Here is an 18,085-nt window from a genome sequence, read left to right as displayed (position 1 = left end):
GAATTAATTCCACAAGATAATAATGATTTTTCCATAAAAATCCGAAAATTAGCTCAAAATTGCCCGTGGGGGCCCACGTCTCGGAACCCAACAAAAGTTACAAAATTTGAAAGCCCATTCAACCACGAGTCTATCCATACCAATTTTACCAAAATTCGACCTTGACTCGACCCTCAAATCTACAAATCTTATTTCCAAATTTCTAAGTTCCAATCTCCGATTTACACCTCAAAATCATGTAATCTAGTCGGATTATTCGATGATAATTCAATATTCTGGAGTAAAAATGATCACAAGGGACTTACCTCAAGTTTTTCTTGAAAATATATCAAAAATCGCCTCTCCTCAAGCTACAAGTTGTCAAAAATGGCAAATGGGACGAAGTCCCTGTTTTTATAATTCTGCCCAGACATCCTCGGTTCTGCCCCGATCTTGGCCTTTGATCGAGGTCCTCGATCCTGGTCCTCGTTCCTGCCCTTCGATCCTGATTCTCGATCCTGGCCCTCGATTATGTCTTCGACCAGGCCTTTGGCTGTGACCCTCGACCCTGGGCTCGATCATGCCTTCGATCGTGGCCCTCGACTCTGGGCTCGATTATGGCTTTGATCGTGGCCCTCGACCCTGAGCTCGATCTGGGCTTCGATCGTGGCCCTCGACCCTGAGCTCGATCTGGGCTCACATTTGGGCTCGATTTCTGGGCAGAAGCAATTTCCAGCAGAAGGAAATTACAACAGCTGTTCTAGTTCAATTTTTGATCCGTTAACCATTCGAAACTCACCCGAGGCCCTCCGGACCTCAACCAAATATACCAACAAGTCCTAAAACATCATACGAACTTAGTCGAATCCTCAAATCACCTCAAACAACGCTAAAATCATGAATTATACCCCAATTCAAGCCTAATGAACTTTGAAATTTCTAATTTCTACAAACAACTCCGGAACCTATCAAATCAAGTCCGATTGACCTCAAATTTTGCACACAATTCCTAAATGACATAACAGAGGTATTCTAATTTTCAGAATTAGATTCCGACCCCGATATCAAAAAGTCAACCCCCGGTGAAACTTCTTAGAAATAAAACTTTCGGCATTTCAAGCCTAATTCCTCTACGGACTTCCAAATAATATTCCGGACACGCTCCTAAGCCCAAAATTACCATACAGAGCTATTGGAATCATCAAAATTCAAATCTGAGGTCGTTTACACATAGGTCCATATCCGGTCCACTTTTCTAACTCAATTTATTTTTTAAGACTAAGTGTCTCATTTCACTCCGAGTTCTTTCTGGACTCGAACCCACTAACCCGATATAATATAATATAGCTGAATAATACCAAAAAGAAGTAGGAATGGGGAAAACGGGATTATAACTCTCGAAATGACCGAGCGGGTCGTTACACATGCTCTCAAAGCCCGAACCCGGGAACAACTCCTCGTCTACCTCGCCATCTCTGAAGTGGCAGTAAGTGTAGTCCTGATCCGAGAAAGTAAAGGTACGCAATATCCTATTTATTACATTAGCAAAGCACTCGTCGACGCCGAGACGAGGTATCCACACCTCGAGAAAATGGCCCCGGCACTGGTCGTAGCTTTACAAAATCTTAGACCCAATTTCCAGTGCCACCCTATCTCGGTCGTTACCACCTTTCCTCCAAGAAGAATTTTACATAGACCCGAATTGTCGGGGAAGTTGGCCAAGTGGGCCATTGAGCTAAGCAAGTACTATATCACATATCAGCAGCGAACAATGATAAAGTCGCTAGTGCTCGCCGACTTTGTCGCAAACTTCAGCAAAGATAATGCTTGAGGTCGAGAAGGAGGCCATCCAGTTTTCTCTTCAAACACAAGACCTTTGGGTCCTATACACCGACGACGCATACAATGATTCCGGATCCGGACTGGGACTCGTACTCGAAGTCCCTACCGATGAAGTAATTTGTCAGTCCATAAGATGCCCAGATATGACTAACAACGATGCCGAGTATAAGGCCGTAATTGTAGGATTGAGACTAGCACTCAAGTCTGGGGCGAAGCAGTTGAAACTCCATTGTGATTCACAACTCGTACTCAACTAAGTCATAGGGACTTTCGAAATCAAAGAAAAAAGGTTGCAAAAATATCAGACCAAGATCTATAAGCTGCTGCCCACGTTCGATGAATGCCAGCTCGACCATATCCCGAGTGCCAAGAATGTCGAAGTGGATGGTTTCGCCAAATTGGCCGCACCCACCAAAAGCATCACACCCGGGGATATAAGTGTAGTCAACCTCCTCAACTCGTCATTGGACCAAATCGAGGTAAGATATGTAAGTTTAACTTGGGATTGGCACAATTGTATTGTTGCCTACTTACAAGACGGCACACTCCCAAACGACAAAAAGGAAGCCAAAAAACTAAGAATGTAGGCAGCCAGATACCACCTCCTCCATAACGACTTATACAAGAGGTCCTCAAAGAAGTCCATGAAGGCCATTGTGGCGCTCATTCCGGCGATCGAGCGCTCGTTAGGTGATTCATATGGGCATGATACTACTGGCCCACCATGAAAAAAGATGCCTAAGAATTTGTGAAAATATATGAACAATGTCATAAATATGCCCCAATAATTCACCTAGCTGGCGAACACCTCCACTTAGTCATCTCTCCATGGCCGTTCATCAAGTGGGGAATGGACATCGTGGGCCCCTCCCAACATGGAGAGATAATGTACGATTTCTTTTAGTTTTAACTGACTATTTCTCTAAATGGGTGGAAGCAGGAACGTTCGCCCAAATACGCGAACAAGAGGTAATCACCTTCATATGGAAAAAACATCATCTGCCGATTCGGCCTACCCAAAGAGATCAGCTCCGACAATAGTCCCCAGTTCACGAGAAAGAAAACCGCTGAATTCCTTGACAAATGGCATATTAAGATGATACTTTCAACCCCTTATCACCCAGTGGGTAACAGGAAAGCAGAATCCTCCAACAAGTCCATATTAAACATCATGAAGAAAAAACTCGAAGACGCCAAGGGACTGTGGCCGGAAATACTCCTAGAAGTATTATAGGCATATAGAACCACCCCGAAGACAATCATATGAGAGACGCCCTATTATCTAGTCTACGAAATTCAAATAGTCATACCAGTCGAAGTTGGAGAACCCAGCCTAAGGTACTCCCATAAAAGCGACACTAGCGATGACGAGAGTAGAAGGCAAGAGCTCGACGAAGTCGACGAACAAAGAGATATGGTGTACATAAAAATGGTCGCTCAAAAGCAGCAATCAGAACGTTACTACAACAATAAAGCAAAGGTCCGGCCGCTCAAAGTCGGAGACTAAATACTCAAAGCCAAAACCCAAGCAAGCAGAGATCCACTGGAGGTAAATTGGGAACAAACTGGGACAGTCCGTACAAAATTATAGCCAAAGCAAACAAGGGTTCATTCCAATTAGAGACAATGGAAGGAAAGCAACTACTAAACAATTGAAATATCAGCCACCTCAAATACTTCAACTTCTAAAAAGGAAGAGGCACCCCCGAGTCATACTCTTTTTCCCTCACTTGAGTTTTGTCCCATTAGGATTTTCTCAAGGAGCTTTTTAATGAAGTGACAAAAGGGACACTTCGAGTCAAAGTATGCAAAGAACGCATTGGTTTCTTTTTCATTGCTCGACTCCTCAATACTCTCTAACTCTAACAATGAAGGGACTAGATATACCGGGACTGGGACTGGAACGCCAGCCAATGCCCAAAGTTGTAACTTTCTCCAATTATGTAATTAGAACAACGTCAAAGTAATATAAATTTATGTTTATGAAAACTGCCCTAACAAAAGGTTAAGTTCGACCAAGCTCGAACAACAGCTACCGGCACTCGGTCGCGATTTGAAAAAAGGTCAAGTTTGATCAAGCTCGAATAGCACTTACCGGCCCTCAACTGCGATTTGACAAAAGGTCAAGTTCGACCAAGCTCGAAAAACACCTACCGGCCCTCGACCTCGATTTAACAAAAGGTTAAGTTCGATCAAGCTCGAATAACACCTACCGGCCCTCGGCCGCGATTTGAAAAGAGGTCAAGTTCGACCAAGTTCGAACAACACCTACCGTACCTCGGCCGCGATTTGACAAAAGGTCAAGTTCAACCAAGTTCGAACAACACCTATCGGCCCTCGGCCGCGATTTGACAAAAAGTTAAGATCGACCAAGTTCGAACTTAACATATCGATTCTCAACTAAGGAGACATACTTGATCTATATAGACAAATGGATTATTCAACCTACGGTTATTCAGCCCAAGGACTACAATATGCTTGAGGACGACAACAAAAATATGAAGGAGCAAAACATACAAGTACAGAAACAAATCACGGCAAATAAGAAAGGCAGAGACGAAAGCAAAAATAAACTTTGATATTCACAGACAAAAGGTTTTTACAAAGGCTCTTGAAGACGCCGAAAAATATACACATAAAATTCTAAGGAACTTCTAGTCATCGCCATCACGACCCACAGTGTCCTCCCCATACCAACTCTCAGCAACGTCGCCTCCCTGACCATCGACACTATCACCGTACTGACTTTCAGCATCCTCTCCATCTTCGCCCTGAGGGTAAATAGGACCGTACCAGGCATCCTCTTTAAGATGGTCCATAGCATCCTCCCCGTTCTCATCTTCTTCACCAGGACGAGGCATAGCACGGTCGTAGCCACAAGCAATCCGAGCCTCACGAACCTTGACCCGAGCATCCTCAAAGGTCGTCCCAAAAATAGTGCCCATAGCATGCAACTTGCAAAGCACATCTAGTCGGGCCTCGGCATGAATCCATTCTTCATACAACTCACATGCGACGTTGGGGAAGCCAGAAGCAGTAGACGAAGAAGGTCGTGCAAGAAGTTGGGCCTTCTCGGCCTCCAAAGCAGGAACTCGATCATAAAGATCAAAGGTTTCTTTTTCCGACTCTCCAATCCTCTAATCAAGTCGTTCCTCCTTAACCCTCGCTATCGATGGGTCATTTTCTTGCTCAGCACGAAGGGTTCGGTTCGCCAACTCAAGGAACTCCACACTCCTCCGAGCCTCCGACCGAGCAGACTCTGCCTTATCAAGCTCCTCCTACTTCTCAAAAACCTCGATGCTCAGAGCCTCCGCCTTGAATTGGCACTCTTCAAGTTGGCCTTGCAACTGGACCACTTGGGTTTGGAGATCGTTGCATTGGGCCTCTACACCCCTACTAATCTTGAGCTCCTCCTCTTTGCTCCTCAACGTCCCTTCAAGGATGCTACACTTCTCTACGGCCTGCATTAGCTCTTCATCCCGCTTCTTCAAGTCCTCCCTCAGGACCCGCACATCGTCGCTTTTGCGAAATCGACCCCGGAACTCCTGATACTTTCTAAGGCACATTGTATACTTATCTTTAAGCTTCACATAAATTTATTTACGCCTCCTCTCCCGCCGAGCACTCTCAATCTCTAGAATAACCGTCTAACGAAATGAAGAAAAGGTGTTAGAACTTGCAAAGAAACTAAGACATAAGGAAAGGAACAGATGATAGTCGTACTTACCCTGAGAGCGAGACCAACGATGTTATTCGATAGGGTACCATCGTATATCATCTCGAGGATCATACCCTCAATATCAGAACAAAGAGGACCGAGGGAAGGGATTACATCCTCAGCATTTACAAGTAGATTACGATCCATTGAGATAGTAATAGTCCTAAAGCCCCTTTCCAACCTCACCTCAAGTTGAGTTATCTCCTCATCGATCATCCTCAACTCGCCCAGATCCATATCAGAGTCAGATCCGGCATCCTTATCAGCAATGGTCTTCCCTCTGTCATCAACAGACGATGGGACATCCACTGCAGCCCTAGAGGATGAAGCCTCATCTTGCCTCGAAAGTGCGAGGCCATCATCAGGCATCCCCCCTTAAATCGTCTCCCCCGCGGGATGCACCGATGCATCCACACTCATCTCCTACAAGCGCAGGGCATCGGAGTCCACCGCAGTGCTCTCTCAAACATGCACTACGACCGTCTCTCGAAGAACAAAGCCGCCTTCATCAAAATCGATGGCAATTGGCCTTTCTCCTCCCTCGTCTATGACTCTCCTCTTACGGAGCATTAGACCACCATCATCAGGGGAGACATCGTCCTCATCAACCAACAAAAAGAGTTGAGGAGCAGAAGAAATAGACGGAATGGTGATAGGCTCTCGGACTGTGGCAACCAAGGTAGGGGTCGATATGAAAGGTGCAGTTATCGCAACAGGGGCAGAAGATAAAGGCGCATCAGCCTTCCTTTGAAAAGAGGGAACTGGTGCCCGGCTCCTCCAAAAAGACCACTTGCCTTGGAAAGAGACAAAACGTCAAGTTAGTAGAACAAATTGACTCACAACGGAAAGTGAAACGACCACGGCAAAAGAGAAAAAGTTACTTGTCGAAGGAAGAGCCGGTTTGAACTTCTTGAATAAGCTCAGCCAGTCACAAATTCCTACGACATGGGGGATGATTTTCTCGACCCAATCGAAAATGCGCGTAACTAAAAGGGGAGGCTGATTGTTGGCTGCAAGAAAAGGAAAATACTTCAACACAAGTCAAAGAATAAAAACATAAACCGTGCACTTACGTGTGCAATTCCAAGCCTCGGGAAAGCCATCGACGTTAGCCACAACATCCTTAATTCTGATATAGAAGAAGTTGATCCAGAACTGACTGGCCTTATTGCCCGTCTTCACCACCAAGCATTTGCCTCCACGGTGGCGAAGGTTTAGCATCATTCCCCTATAGAAGTTAGGGGATAATATATGCACCAAATGCTGCAGCATCAGTTCGACACCGTCCAGCCTGGAAAATTTAGTCAGGATTCTAATAATCTTGTATAAGTATGGCGCAAGGTGAGCAATGTGAGAACCTAATTTTTTACCATGTTTGAATTTTTTTCCACTCATCTCACCAATACCTCACTTCTCACTCCATCTTTTCCGCTCCCATCTTCCCACGCGTGTCCCCACCCAACTTTTCTTTGTCCCCCATATTTGTCCCCCCACACTTTGTCTCCTCTCCACTTTTCTTTGTCCCCCATGCTTGTCCCCACTCACAACCCCCCACATCTCCCCAATTCCCTAAAAGGAACGGACAAGCACACAAAAAAAGGAGGAGGAAGACATTGAGAGAGGAAGAGAAGAACGAGGGGCCCTCTTCTTTTTCTTGCTCACGATTTTTTCTTCCTCTAAAAAACAGAGCTCAAAAACAACAAAAACCCGGCGGAAAACCTCCCAAAAAATCAGCCCGGAGACCACCAAAAATCACTCCAAAACCAGCTGCTTTCCTCCACTTAAAACGACCCCGACGCACTGCTGAAACACTAGCAAAACAGACCCAAAACGACCCACAACATCAGCTCAAATCGCTGTCATTTTTCACCCAAAAAAAAAACCACCGTAAAAATACACCAACATTTCATTCCATAAGCCATGAAATCACTGCTGAAAACCACCACCAAAACATTATTACGATCGCTGTCAAAGTGAGGTAGCATTCGAGTTTTGCAGGTTCGAGGTTCAGGCCAGTAGCTCGTTTGTTTTAGTTTGCTGTTTTTGAGATCTTATTTCGCTGTATATGGCAAAAAATATGCAGCAATAAAGGTCCAAATTCTTTACCTGTCTTTTGGTTCCTTTTAATCTTATATGTATGTGAGGTTTGTTTGGCATGCTTTTTTGTGAATAATCTGAATTTTGTTTGGCATGACTGAATGTAGATGCATTTATCTTAGAAATTATGTTGAATTTAGTTGTTTAGAGTGAATAAGATAAATTGTTATTGGTTGAGCAAATATAACTAATTAATAAAGTAAACGGGTATCTTAATCTCACTAGATCGGCTTTTATTTGAGCTTAACTAGTTTGTAAAGTTGAAAATTAAAAATGGAAGGTGATGTAAACTATTTATGAAATAGCTTGGGCTGAAACTTATCAACATTACTGGGCTTTGGTTGTTAATGTGTAAAGGGGCCAAACATACTTTCTGAAAATAGTCACAAAACTTTGAATGATTTCAAGATAGAGAATGTTAACAATTTGTTAAGTTGTAGATATCTCTAGTAGTTTAGCAATACAATTGGTCCCGTTAGTAATTCATAAAAGCTAAACTTTATATTTTTCTACAATAATTTTCATAATTTATGACCTTACAATAATCTCAAAATTAGTTTAGGAAAAATAATTAACAATATAGCTAGGCAACTAGTAGGCGCACTTTCATTTTTTTTACTCACGGACTCGCTTGCGTAGCGTGGTGTTTAATATTTAGTAAATTAATTCTATAATTTCCATAGCTTAATTATTTCCTAATTTAATTAATCTCTTATTCTAATTGCGGATTCGCTTGCGTAGCGCGATAATGTCATTTATTAATTTTCTAAAACTAATTTTTTTAATCACAAATGTAGTAATTTCTCAAAAGTACTACAAATAATTGATTGTCATGATTTCGGATTCGCTTGCGAGGCGCAGTTATGACAAGTTAATAAATTTTGTTATTCGATCAAGCACTCGCTTGCGTAGCGTGGTTATGACAACATAATGTTATCCCAATCATTTTTTTAATAATTCTAATAATCAAGAAGTAAAAGCGAATAGGTAAAACATAAAAATCATATAAAACATAATTTTATCCAAAATTAATTCAAGCCAAGTTTAAGTCAATAAAGCGACCGTGCTAGAACCACAGGACTCGGGGAATTCCTTACACCTTCTCCCCGGTCAACAGAATTTCTTACCCGAACTTTATTTTCGCAGACCAAAAATAATAGAGTCAAATCTTCCTTTGACTAGGGATTCAAATAAAAGGTGACTTGGAACACCCAAAAAATCAATTCCAAGTGGCGACTCTGTAAATAAAATAATCCCTATTCAAGTTTGTCACTTTAATTAGAGAAACTCTTTAACCCGCAATCCATAACTATATATCTTTTGGGGGTATAAAAGGGGTGTGACAAGCAAGGCAGACGCCATAGTGATGACAAAATTCTTTCACAAACGGAAGAAGTGGGAACGAATAACCAATGAGGAAATGGTAGGCATATAGACCGTAATATCTAGGGCGATGAACCTGCACCACGTCTCCTTCAGTCGGGATTAATTCGACGTGATTTGGAAGACCGAACTTGGCCTTGAATTCCGCTAATTCTTTGGATGTCATCATCAATATGAAAATCCCGGGTGCAGTGTCCGGTGATCGGGTGAGATCAGACCTGACGTCGGGGTTACGAGGGATTATTTTCTCCACCGAAGGGAAAGCTTCATCCTCAACAATGGCAGAAACACTGCCCCCATGGGAGGGAAACACAACTGCCAAAGGAGCAACATGACTCCATTCACTAACATCTGAGGGTAAGTTTGACATGATTCAAGGTAGTGAAGAAGAATAACAAACAGTGAGAGAATGGGGAATGATGTAGGGCAACAAAAATGCAGAGATGAAGGTTGGTGCTCCAAAAAGTTAGAAGAAACAAACTTCAAATTCAGGTATAAGAACCTCTATTTATAGAGATCATGGCACTAAACCCGAAAACGGCTCATCATAATTGGCACTGGTATCGAAACAACAGATCCAATCAAGGGTCATGCACGAATCGAAGCCACACATCGGGAATATGCGTCATAATGACGCATGATTTCATTACGTCACTCTAACCCTTGAACAAGATAACTCCAACAAATTACCTAGGAAACCTAAAGTATTTGAAATATGCGGCCCACAGAGGGCCACATTGCCTGTTCGCCACGCTGACTACGAATCTTGTAGCCTACTCGATAAGTTCGACCATGAATGACATTATCCGCTCATTGAGCTTACCTGCGAGGACGACCTCAATAAGCGGAGGGACTAAATGTATGGGTTAAAATTTTCTTTGACATGATCAAACCATGTTAACATTAAAGAGGCACTCGCAGACTGCCACGTGTCGCCAATACGACTTTGATAAAGGCATGTCCGATGTGGAAATGATCTCTTAAGAAGTGAATGGCAGGGCCGATAAAGCTATTGAAGACCAAGGTCAAAGAGTCAACAAAGATCGAGATCGAAGAGTCAGCGAAGATTAGGGTCGAGGTCGAGCACTCACCGTAAATAGAGTGAATAACCGCTAGTTTTAGGATAAGACATCAAAGGAGAATATTCTAGTACAGGTACAGTGAATATTCTTTGTACCTGTACTATAAGGATATTATATGTATATGTTCCCTATAAATAGAAAGAGACACAAGGATAGGGGACATAAGATATTCACTTGAAAGAAAACACATTGACTTGAGAATCTCGCTTTATTGCAAGCACACAAGAAATACCTTTCTACTAAGATTCCTGCATAATATTTCTACTTGATCCAAGAACTACTTGAATATTCGAAGGCTATCAATCATTCATCATTGTCAGAAGGAATATCCGCAAATCTCACGCATTTTCGGGTGACTCGCATATTATTATTTACTTAAAATTGCTATTTATTATTATTTAATGTTATCTTTCACCTTTTAGGTCATTGAATATTGTTAGTGTTGTCTACATTTATTGCCTTTCAGTCAAACATATATATTATCTATTACAAAATCGGTTATTGTCTTTTGGATATTAATATTAGCTAAGATTGACTCTACTTTATTTAAATCTAATTGGTTGAACCCGGATCTAAATTTTGGGTCAAATAGTTAGTACTTTATAAAGGTTTTAAAAGCATTATTAAGAGTGACATTTTAAATCAAAGTATAACAACCTCAACTGGGGATGCAAGCTTTTTGGGGGTGGGGGTGGGGGTGGTTAATTCCAGCTTTTATATGCCAAGAAAAATATGTACAAGTAAAACAATAACTATCAACTAAGGGTAAAAGTTCTTTGATTTCTCTGTTGCCACACACAGAACACACTCCCAATCAGTATTTTTCTTTAATTCTTAGCCGCTGCAGTCTAATTATTGTTATTGTTGTAATATTAAGTCTTTGATAACACTTGATATTTGCAAAATTGCACTAGTATGTGTGGGATTCCGCCATGAGTTTATGTGAACATTTTATTTTTTTTAATAGGAAAAATAAAATTCCTGAAAAGGTGCAATTCAAATATTTTAACTTCCGCTCCGAGCAATATAAATATGCAATTTTACAGGTTATCTTTTATAACTCTCTCCTCTTCTATCGAAAATTTACAATTCTTAAAAAGAATATGAATGAAAATCTTCAAGAATCGCTAACCATAAATTTCGGAGAGTTTGTTGTATAGATATTAATACATTAATCCAATCCACCCATTTCAAATGTAGCTATTCAAATGCTTGAGGCAAATTCAAGATCTAAATTCAGTGCGTTGATCTCGGTATATGTATATATTTTATAGATTTTTTCATCATATGTATACATAGTTCAAACCTAAAATAATGTATTCAATTGAACTCACAGAACCAACCCTAAATCCAGCCTCTATTAATGGTCTCATGCAGATGCTTACTAAAATTTTGACTGTCACACCTCCTTTTTTCAAAAATAAAGAGTTTTTTCAATTAAAGTGATATTATTCGAAATGAGATTATTTATTTAATTAAAGTCGCCACTTGGAATAATTATCATAGTGTCCCAAGTTACCGGTTTATTTTAAAATCCTAAATCGAGAAAATTGACTCTATTTATGGTCCTTGAACACAAAAGACCAAGTAAGGAATTTTGTTTACATAGGAGAAGGTGCGAGGCACTCCCGAGTTTTGTGGTTTTAGCACGGTCACTTAACAATTAATATTTGGTTTAATTATCTAAATTATTACATGTTTAAAACCTTTTATGTGTTACCGCTTTTAATTATTTTAAACCATTATGAAATTTATTTAAACTACAACAAGATATTTAAAATGTGTTACCGCTTTTAATTAAAAGATGTGTTACCGCTTTTAATTTATTTAAAACCTGAATGTTTGCCAGGCCCAATGCATTTCTGACTGCAGGAGATAAACATGTTTTGCAGAATCAAAATCTCGAGTAACCACTTTAACATTACAAAATCAAGCACGCATGTATTCAACTACAACAAGATAAAATATTACAACAATGTTAATTTCTAATTTAACTAGCTTGTTTTACAAATAAAAATACAGAAATCGAATCTTCATTTGTCTTGAGACTTAAACTTCAACATTTCAAAATCCACCATTACTAACTAAGTACAACTAGTGAGTTTTGATTTCAGCTATAACTAGTGAACCAAATATGTATGTTACTGCTTCCTACAACTCCTGTTCGAACACCAACCATTATTCAACATACTCCTGGGATGTGTATTATCCGTTTCTCCAATCAGTCCCCTTGATTTACAAGGAGAAAGACACTAGACTTTCCTTGTGTATCAAATTGGCCATGAGCAGCAACAAATGAGTAAAACAACAGATTATGATTAGTTATTACTGCAGAATCATTTTGAACATGGATTGTCAGATTTTTGAAACATAACTCTCTTCAATAGATGCCATATCAGTCCTAAAACGATTTCAGTTTATGCTTTTAATCTAAGACGAACAAACAAAATCATTAATGAACATAGAGGGAAGCTGTAAGCAGATATGGTAATCAAAACACCAGGAACACACAGATTTGCACATGGAAATTACATCAACAAGGTGAATCTTCATTCAAGCTCAAAAGGAGTACAAATAGAATTTAACATACCTATTAGCTGAAAATAACAGTAGATAACCAAATATATGTTATTATTCTGTATTGCTGTAATAAACAATTAAACTTTCTGGAAAAACAAAACAGAAAGTTAGTAATACTTGTTTAACGAAATAGATTCTGGAAAACAAAAAAAAAACAGTATAGGAATAAATCGAGCCCACTGAATACACAGTGTGTCCTTAAGGAAATTATTCCCCTCAAGTACCCGAGGTGCTGGAATATATCCTCCCAGGATAGAACGATTTAACTCACAAGTGTATTGGTACTAAAACTCTGATGAACTGCGAACCACTCAATGGTCGTAAAACACACTGGAAAATATTGTGCAGAAGAAGAAGAAGAAGAAGCTCAGAAAATTTCGTAAGGAAAGATTCTGGGATTCAAACTCTATTTATAGAGTTGCTGGCATTGTTTCTGAAAAGGTTTGCAACCTTCCAGAAACAGCCATGGCTGTTGAAAAGGGGTGTTTGACCGAACCGGGTCGCGGGTCATGGGTTATTCCGGATTAAATTTTTCGTTAATTATTTAATTAATTAATTAAATAATTGAAAGAAATTTTGTCCAAAAAGATTAATCAATCAATCGATCTTTGACCGAATTCGAAGCCGAAGCCGAAGCCGAAGCCGAGCCGAGCGAGTGACGACGACGACAGCGCGAGGCTTGCCTTTTTTCTTAACTCTTTAAGAGCTAGAAGAAGAGCAATTATATATATACCCATCAAAAGCCTTTTCTTTCTCCGATATGGGACAATGTCCCTTTTCCAAGGAAAACTCAAATATTTCATTTTTCCTCCATTTCTCATTCACCTTATTTAAGTTACACAAGCTTAAAATCCCAACAATATATGCTTGGAATTCCTAGGCGCAGCCATAGCAAGAAGAGAAAGATTAATTAATCAATCGATCGATCTTTGACCAAATCCGAATCCGAAGCCGAAGCCGAAGCCGAAGCCGAAGCCGAAGCCGAAGCCGAGCCGAGCGAGCGACGACGACGACGGCGCGAGACTTGCCTTTTTTCTTAACTCTTTAAGAGCTAGAAGAAGAGCAATTATATATATACCCATCAAAAGCCTTTTCTTTCTCCGATATGGGACAATGTCCCTTTCCCAAGGAAAACTCAAATATTTCATTTTTTTTTCCATTTCTCATTCACCTTCTTTAAGCTACACAAGCTTAAAATTCCAACAATATATGCTTGGAATTCCTAGGCGCAGCCATAGCAAGAAGAGAAAGATTAATCAATCAATCGATCTTTGACCGAATCCGAATCCGAAGCCGAAGCCGAAGTCAAAGCCGAGCGAGCGACGACGACGACGGCGCGAGGCTTGCCTTTTTTCTTAACTCTTTAAGAGCTAGAAGAAGAGCAATTATATATATACCCATCAAAAGCCTTTTCTTTCTCCGATATGGGATAATGTCCCTTTCCCAAGGGAAACTCAAATATTTTATTTTTTCTTCATTTCTCATTCACCTTCTTTAATCTACACAAGCTTAAAATCCCAATAATATATGCTTGGAATTCCTAGGCGCAGCCATAGCAAGAAGAGAATAGCAGAAACGAAGCAATTCCTTAAATCAAGCAGCTTTGGAAACCCAGAATAATGAACAACAGTTCAACAATTGTAGAAATCAATGTTTCATCCTTTTTTTTGTTTTTCTTTTGCTTTTTTGGAATTTTTCTACTTCAGGTCTAAAACTTGAAGTTTTAATTCTATAGATTGTTTTCGGCTATTTCGTGTGAGTTGTCTGTGAAGAAAGAGTGATGGGAGAATGTGTGTGAGAAGAGAATTAAAGAGTGATGAGTGAATGAAGGAATTCTCTAAAGAAATGCATAATCAGTGTTGAGAGGAGAGTCGATTCTCTGAAAAATGCAGATGGAGTCCCTAAAATGAGAGTGTGAGTATGTCTTATATGCAGAAAAAATAAGGGACTGTCCAAAGAATCTGTTAGCCCTGAAAAATAGGGGGAAATGCATCTTTTTAACAGATTTGGACGGTTGTCCCCCTTCAGATATTCTTTCCTTATTTTCCAGCCCCTTTTACTTCTGTATTTACCCCTTTCAGCCCCAAATTTGACCTAATTTCCTTATCTTATTGCATTTTAATCCCTTCCCCTATCTCTAGAACCTTCTTAGGCAGTTACATACTAAGATTTTCTTAAGTTTTAATTCCCAAATACCCCTTATCTTCCTGATATTTTAACATTTTCCTAACCTAAAGTAGGATGCCAATGTATTTGGCTTGGGTCGAACAAGTTCAGGTACACTGCCCAAGCCCAATTTTACCAACTCTATCAATAACCTAATTAGACTAGCCTAAATTAACTAAAACCTGATAAAACAAAGTAAAACGACAATTCACCTAAATGAAATTGTAATTCCATGATTTAACAATAAGCAACAATAATTAACACTTAAAAAAGACATGTGAATCTGACTAATTGACAATTAATGAAAACTAAAAGTCATCGGAATTGACAGAATCAGAGCATGGGACAAAAAAAACTTACAAAGTTGTATACAAAAGAAACATAGCAATATACCTACTGGAGCTAAACGGGATGGCCAAAGAAAGTTCTGGCAAGCAGGAGTAATTGTTACACGAGCACTGGCCGTAATTTGATCACACTGGCTAGTGCTATATATACCAATAACTCTAGCACGCCGGAGGAGATGAATTGAACAACTCGGAGACAACTGATCAGCCAACAAGAACTTGACCGGACTCCGACGGCCATGAAATAAGTGAATACCGTCACAAATCAATTGTAGTCGTCAAGAGAAGTCGACTAGTGTGGGTTTCGATCTCAACCGAGCCGGAATTTAGGGATAAACTGAAAAAGGGGTAAATTAGGGTTCATGTGGTTTCTTAGATTTAAAATTCAACGAATTTGGTAGGGATTTTGGGAAAACTAATGATGGTCTATAGATGAGGAGGTTCTGGGATTGTGGGGTGTTAATTTAGGGAGGCTTGGTGGTGGTGCAGCTGGCGAAAACAGTCTTTGGGGGTGGCTGATGGCGAGAGGGAGTGAGAGATGAAGAAATGAAATGGGGGTTCTAGGGTTTAGGGGGGTCTGTTAGGACAACTATAAGGGGGGTTTGGTGAGTATGGATGACAAACGGTGCCGTGCCGTGCGGTTGCGGGGCAAAACTGCATAAACCTGCAAGGATTTCAACCCGCCCCCCCGCATAGCATTTCCACCCGCGTTCACCCATCCCATACCAACATCCGCGTCCACCCATCCCGCCCCACATAAGTTTTTCTTCATTTTGTTTGTTTATTTTATTTTGAGATTTTGGATGGAATTTTCAGTTAAATAAAAATAAATTCAAGATGTTTTGTTGATCATGTATGAATTCGTCAATTAGAAGGAAAAAAAAATTGTTGCTCATTGTAAACATTTTCCCCTTTTCCCCAAACATTTTTCTGTTAACTTGTATTTTTAGAACTAGTTGTTTTCTGTTATAAATATATTATATTATGGATATTCATTTAGTACTCCGTTGAAAATATGCTTCCTGAAGAAGCTTATCCATATGAGACTCCACCGTAAATATGTTTATCTATTTAGTACTCTATTGGAAATAAGCCTCCTGAAAAAGCTTATCCTTTCGGTACTCCGTTATGGATAAATATTACACATGATAGAAGATTATCTATATCTGGCACAGCAACTTAGAGTAGCAGCTTACACAGCAGCAGCTTGCAGTAGCAGCTTACACATCAGCTTATAGTAGCAGCTTACACAACAGCTTCCTTTCTTCTATAAATAGAGGAGAATTCAGTTCATTATGTACATAAGTTTGAAGTTTGAATAATATACCAGTGTTTCTCTATACTTATCTTTACTTTACTGTCTTTATTTTATAATACGTTATCAGCACGAGACTTTTCCATCTCGAGAAAATACTTTGAAAGTATCCGAGGTACGAACTTTCTTTTTCTAAATAATGTCAAATCTTTCTAAACTTGAGTTTGTAGCCCTGGATATATCGGGCAAAAGCTACATGTCTTGGGTGTTTGATGCCGAAATTCATCTTGATGCGATGGGTTTGGCAAACACCATCAAAGATAAAAATCAGACATCAAACCAAAACCGTTCCAAAGCAAAGATATTCCTACGCCATCACCTTGATGAGGGCCTGAAAATAGAATATCTTACTGTTAAAGATCTAGTCATACTGCGGAATAATTTGAAAGATATATATGAGCACCTGAAGATGGTCGTTCTTCCACATACACGTTATGATTGGACTCATCTAAGGCTACAAGATTTTAAATCTATCAGTGAGTATAATTCTGCTATGTTCAGAATTATTTCCCAATTGAAACTATGTGGTGACAATATTACTGATCATGATATGTTGGAGAAAACTTTCACCACTTTTCATGCCTCGAATATGCTTCTGCAGCAGCAATATCGAGAGATGGGATTCAAAAAGTATTCTGAACTTATCTCACATCTTCTTGTAGCCGAGCAACATAATGGGCTATTAATGAAAAATCATGAAAGCCGACCTACTGGTTCTTGTCCATTCCCTGAAGTGAATGAGACGAACTTCCACCAAGCTAAGCGTGGAAGAGGACGTGGCCCCAGTCGTGGTCATGGCCGTGGTCGGGGAGGAAACTCTAATCGTGGTAATAACAATGCACCAAAGAACCCTCCTCACCACCAGCAGTGGAAAAGGAAGGAACAAAAGCATGAAGCGGTGCAAGCAGCAAAGCCAGAAAATGCATGCTATAGATGTGGAGGAAAAGGGCACTGGTCACGTACATGTCGTACGCCAAAGCGCCTGGTTGAGCTCTATCAAGCCTCCCTGAAGAAGACAGAGAAAAATGCTGAAGCAAATTTAATTTCTGAAGATAATTTAGACTTCATGCATTTGGATGTAGCTGGTTATTTTGCACTCCCAGAAGGAGAAACAAGTCATGTGATCGGTAGTGAATCTGTAGAAATATAAATATTTTAATTTTTGTTGTTTGTAGTAGATAGTATGGTTATGTAATTGTTGTACATAAATAAAAGTTATACTTTAAAAATGATGTTTACTATCATATTTATTTTGTTTATGTCATTTTGAAGAATATGGATAATCCTCAAATTATGTTTGGATCAAAGACCAATCATGAAGATATTTGTATAATTGACAGTGGAACAACTCATGCCATATTCAAAGATCAGAAATACCTTTCTTATTTGCATAAGGAAAAAGCAAATGTTTCAACAATTTCTGGTAATATAAGTTTGATTGAAGGCTCCGGAAGAGCTACTGTATTTTTGTCTAAGGGAATAAAACTTATTATCGATAATGCATTGTTCTCCTCCCAAGTCCCAAAGAAACTTGTTGAGTTTTATAGATATCCGCCGAAATGGGTTTCATGTTGAG

Source organism: Nicotiana tabacum, chromosome 13 (assembly GCF_000715075.1).
Source record: "Nicotiana tabacum cultivar K326 chromosome 13, ASM71507v2, whole genome shotgun sequence".
Taxonomy (NCBI): domain Eukaryota; kingdom Viridiplantae; phylum Streptophyta; class Magnoliopsida; order Solanales; family Solanaceae; genus Nicotiana; species Nicotiana tabacum.
Note: the sequence above shows the minus strand (reverse complement) of the source record.